Source organism: Entelurus aequoreus, linkage group LG24, assembly GCF_033978785.1.
Source record: "Entelurus aequoreus isolate RoL-2023_Sb linkage group LG24, RoL_Eaeq_v1.1, whole genome shotgun sequence".
Lineage (NCBI taxonomy): Eukaryota > Metazoa > Chordata > Actinopteri > Syngnathiformes > Syngnathidae > Entelurus > Entelurus aequoreus.
In genome coordinates this window covers 32270304-32276004 of record NC_084754.1, presented here as the reverse complement: position 1 = coordinate 32276004, position 5701 = coordinate 32270304, and the positions used below count along the sequence as shown (strand labels likewise).

General features: G+C 42.0%; 1 non-coding gene across 1 annotated transcript; it reads right to left on the bottom strand.

The window, feature by feature from the left end:
• Nucleotides 1-4706: 4706 nt before the first annotated feature.
• On the bottom strand, nt 4707-4780 carry trnan-guu (transfer RNA asparagine (anticodon GUU)). Its single transcript has one exon. It is a non-coding gene; the product is annotated as a tRNA-Asn (tRNA).
• Between the last annotated feature and the right edge of the window lie 921 nt (nt 4781-5701).

The window sequence follows — 5701 nt, the reverse complement described above, 5'->3', positions numbered from 1 at the left end:
AGCATCCCCCTAAAGAAAATATACAGTCCTTTACAGGCTCCCGAACAGCATGCTTGGGTCCTAATACAAAACCTCACAGTTTGATTGAAAGCTAAAAACGTTACAACTGACCACATTAAAAAACGGAATGGAATTTTAAATTCTTTTTACTGAATGAGACACCCAGAATGTAGATAGAAATAAATAATGTGGGATTTACAATATTAACTATGAACGATAATACACTGAATATTGACAACATATGAACGTCCCACCCCCTCTCGATTGACATATTTTACAATCAAGCGAAACGCAACAAAAATGCAACAAACACAGCGAAATATGAACGCGAAGGGTAAAAAGAACCCCCACCTACAATCTGATATATCTGATATATCACTAAGCTTTAGAACTTTGTTGTAAAAATCTCCTTCCGGGTCTGTCCCTGACACCCGCATTTCAGGCTGGCCGCTCTGGAAGCGCACCCCACCCACACTGCTTGGTGCCTCGTCTGAGCTGCTGTGACTTAGATTACCATAGAAACTAGTATGTCATGCAAAAGTGCAGATTCCAACCATTGAAATACTTTGTGTAGTTCAAGACTTACGGTCATTTGAAAACAACACTGCACATAATAATGGCAGCTACAGTTTCCATCTTAAAGATGTAAAAATTATATTTGGGAATGTCCGGCGGGCCAGATTGAAAAGCTTAACGGGCCGCATGCGGCCTCTGGGCCTTAATTTGCCCAGGTCTGGCGTAACACCATCAACCATCACTTTTGGTTGCACCACCATTACATGAAGTTGTAGCATTTCCAAAGCCAGCTGGAGTACCTGAAAATAATTAGAATCAATAGAAATCAATATTAAAACCAGTGCCTGTGAGGTTGGAGAAATACAAAGTATGAAGCAGCAAGTCTGTTTTCACCGTAGAACTACACCGCCAGTAGATCTTTTCAGAAATGTTTGTTGTGATACGCGTGAAATATTATTGTGGGGTAAGTTTAATGTTAGTGATTCCCTTTGCTGAAAAATCATACGGATAATACACATTTAATCAAAAATAGTGGAAGTTGTTATTGTCGGGTACTGTTGAGAATTTGTTTGGTTTCACCGTCTTCATCTCTTTGGTCATGGAAATAGCTTCAAAGCTCAACAGCCTTCTACATTCTCAACTTCCCTCCTGTTAGTCTTGGCGGTCATCCACAAAGCCATCTGAGCCACATTCTCATTGAGTAAGATGACCATGACGGACTCTCATAGTCTGTTGCCTGGGGCGTATGCCTGCTCTTCATGCTGTTGTGCACAGCTCAGGTCAGCTCTCAAGGGTGGATTAACAATGGACATGCCTGGTCCTGAGATGTATTCTTATCTCCATATTGCTAGTAATTTGTTACCAGAGACAACATAAAACAATACCTTTTTTGAACTACACAACATGCACTTGTACAAAGGACAATCACATGTCAGGGTTTCAGAAATCTTATAGGCAACCCATCAACAGAAAGAGAAAAACAATCTGTTGTGTTAACAGAAAATTTGCTCATTGCGGTTGCTAAGAAACCGCTTAGGTGTTGGTGTTGGACAGTGATAATTATACTACAAAAATGTGCGAAGAATTCATACAGTGTGTGATGTAGAGACAAGCTTCCTGAGTATGTAACTGTGTGAGACAACCAAAGTAAACAAAATGAAGCCTCATCTGCTTGAGTAGGCCTACTAAATGTTAACCTTACGAGCCCACGTGGATGTACACTACCGTTCAAAAGTTTGGGGTCACATTGAAATGTCCTTATTTTTGAAGGAAAAGCACTGTAATTTTTAATGAAGATAACTTTAAACTAGTCTTAACTTTAAAGAAATACACTCTATACATTGCTAATGTGGTAAATGACTATTCTAGCTGCAAATGTCTGGTTTTTGGTGCAATATCTACATAGGTGTATAGAGGCCCATTTCCAGCAACTATCACTCCAGTGTTCTAATGGTACAATGTCAATCAATCAATCAATCAATGTTTATTTATATAGCCCTAAATCACAAGTGTCTCAAAGGGCTGTACAAGCCACAACGACATCCTCGGTACAGAGCCCACATACGGGCAAGGAAAACTCACCCCAGTGGGACGTCAATGTGAATGACTATGAGAAACCTTGGAGAGGACCGCATATGTGGGTAACCCCCCCTCTAGGTGTCTGCTCATTGGCTCAGAAGGCTAATTGATGATTAGAAAACCCTTGTGCAATCATGTTCACACATCTGAAAAAAGTTTAGCTCATTACAGAAGCTACAAAACTGACCCTCCTTTGAGCAGATTGAGTTTCTGGAGCATCACATTTGTGGGGTCAATTAAATGCTCAAAATGGCCAGAAAAAGAGAACTTTCATCTGAAACTCGACAGTCTATTCTTGTTCTTAGAAATGAAGGCTATTCCACAAAATTGTTTGGGTGACCCCAAACTTTGGAACAGTAGTGTATGCTCGTGCGCGCAGCGGCAATCACAAATTACAAAATCAATTTAAAAAAACATCTATATCGTGCGTGCAATACAACTGTGCTGCTTTTATTTTGAAAAGTGTTATTATTATTATTATTATTATAGAGGTTTATTTGAAATAGGGACAGATACAAAAACATAGACATCTGAAACAGTTATCCGATGCATGCATCACAGTGTTTGTAGCCAAAGCTAATTTACAACACTTGTCCCCAACAACAACAACAACAACACAGATCCAACATCATTAAAATAGGAAAATAAAAAATAGAATGGGCGTATGTCCTGTGAGTGAAGGTGCACAGCAACAAGTGATGCCCGGTTATCCCCGAGACGCTAAAAAAAGAAAAGTTGATGACGAATGGCGTGTTTTCAACAAGACATGGACTGCACAGGTTGCTGTGTTTAAAGAATATAGTGTAACGACCTGCTGAAGTTGATGTTGTGTTTTTGAGTTGAGGAAATAAGGAGTGAGGATGGACGTGCGTGAGGAAGGAACGAGATAAGTTGAGCTGTGTTAGTATAGGTTGCTCAATAAAAGTTTAAAAAGAGCGTCAGGCTTGGTGTGCACTTCTTCTGGACGCTAAATTTGGTATCATAAGTAAAACTTTGTGCATACTGCCGCTGCTTAATTGTGTGCGCATACTGCGCAGCTTGTGTGCTCAGCCTGCTACGTCATCGGGAGGTACGTGCCACGATGTTTCCTGGCGACTTTGTCAAGATGGAACGGGAGGGGAAGGACATTGAGTGGGGACTTAAGGTGCCAGCAGCACTGCAGATGTCTGTGTGTATCCCGGACGTGAGAAGCTCGTCGCAAAGAGAGAGAGAAAGGGAGGAAGGAGAGAGGCAGCGTCTACAGGTGCAGCGCACGCTGCTTGGCATGGGGGAATTCCGCCCTCAATGAAGACTCCCAGGTTTGATAGCAAGGCGAACTGGGAGGCATTTCATCCCACTTCTGAAGAAGTGCACACCAAGTCTGACGCTCTTTTTAAACTTTTATTGAGCAACCTATACTAACACAGCTCAACTTATCTCGTTCTTTCCACTCGCACGTCTATCCTCACTCCTCATTTCCGCAACAGCAACGCTTCCTCCTTCTTCGCCAATCACCTTACAGGCGTGCTACGTTCACAACAAAGAGGATGCAGGATAAAGTGACAGAAATTGAAATTTTTTAATTGTATTATACATCAGGAAGTGTTGTGTAAGAAAGTGCTAAAAATAAAACCATCAAAAGATGGGTTTTTAACATGTAAAGCGACTTTGGGTACTTAGAAAAGCGCTATATAAATCTCAGGTATTATTATTATTATTATTAAAGCCATCTGCTTTTGTATAAAGATAATTTAGGTTAAATGAAAATATTATTATTATTATTATTTATCTTACGGTATATCAAAAATAATTTGAGCAAAATTTAATTGAAATATTGTCGGTGTGGCCCTCCAGCAGTGCTTGGGTTGCTCATGCGGCCCCCGGTAAAAATGAATTGCCCACCCCTGCAATATAGTGATAGTGCAATGACGTGTATATCATATTCAAAATCAGCACAGAGTGGATTATTGGGATGTATGGTATTCTGGGGTATAAAAACGAACAACAATGTACACCAAACTAAACTGAAAACTGTGACCACAAAACCATGATACAAACCGTTTATTTTATAACTGCAGAAATGAAATAAAACTAAAACATTTTGCAACAATTTAAATACAGCATAATACATAAGAAAAAGCACGTACTAATTAGATAAATCATCTCTTTCTCGTGAACCCAATATTGTGTATCGTCTCGTCTCGTGACCAATGTGTATTGTCACACCCCGAGTACAAACCTTTTAGTGACACGTGAACAGCAAAACTATGATCATTATTTTTTTCAGAAATCATTTGGACCTTCACTTTCACCTGTTTTTATTGATTTCAGAATTACAACACCTGTGCTTGCAACTCAATTTTGTCACGCCATGGACACACACCATATATTTACAGAGGTTTTTCTCTAGATTGAGGCACCCAGTGACCCTGCTATTTTCATCTTCACAAAATACAAGTGTCTGACGTTTCACTCTTTCAGCGTAAAGGTCAGGATAACCTCCGTCAGAGTGAGACCAAACTTCATCAGGGTTTCTGTGGTGACGCTATATTTAATGAAGTGGTTACAAGCCAGTATTTTTGGCAGTTGTAGGTTTTGTAAAGCTCTTGTAAGGATCCTTTAAAAGTGACTCTCGTCCCTGGGTGGGCTTGAACCACCAACCTTTCGGTGAACAGCCGAACGCGCTAACCGATTGCGCCACAGAGACATGTAAGCTTGTTGCTGACATGCTAGATGGCACTGGAGTAGTCACCGTCATAACATTTCTTAAGATCCTGGCCATATGTAACTAATTACATTTACTAAAGAGTAATTCCGTTAGTAATTCAACAATTGTTTTGTAAAGTAATGAGTAATGAGTAACTATGTCCGACATCCATCCATCTTCTTCCGCTTATCCGAGGTCGGGTCGCGGGGGCAGCAGCATAAGCAGGGAAGCCCAGACTTTCCTCTCCCCAGCCACTTCGTCCAGCTCTTCCCGGGGGATCCCGAGGCCTTCCCTGGCCAGCCGGGAGACATAGTCTTCCCAACGTGTCCTAGGTCTTCCTCCTACCGGTCGGACGTGCCCTAAACACCTCCCTAGGGAGGCGTTCGGATGGCATCCTGACCAGATGCCCGAACCACCTCATCTGGCTCCTCTCGATGTGGAGGAGCAGTGGCTTTACTTTGAGCTCCCCCCCGGATGGCAGAGCTTCTCACCCTATCTCAGGAGCCTATCTAGAACTCCGGCTAATTAGTGATTCCCAGAGCCCAAAAAAAGTCTGCAGGCTATAGAGCGTTTTCTATTCGGGCTCCAATACTATGGAATGCCCTCCCGGTAAAAGTTAGAGATGCTACCTCAGTAGAAGCATTTAAGTCCCATCTTAAAACTCATTTGTATACTCTAGCCTTTAAATAGACTCCCTTTTTAGTTGATCTGCCGTTTCTTTTCTTTTCTTTTCTCCTCTGCTCCCCTCTCCCTTATTGTCCAGAGTCGGGACCCGGGGTGGACCGCTAGCCTGTGCATCGGTTGGGGACATCTCTACGCTGCTGACCCGTCTCCGCTCGGGATGGTTCCTGCCGGCCCCACTATGGACTGGACTTTCGCTGATGTGTTGGATCCGCTGTGGACTGGACTTTCACAATATTA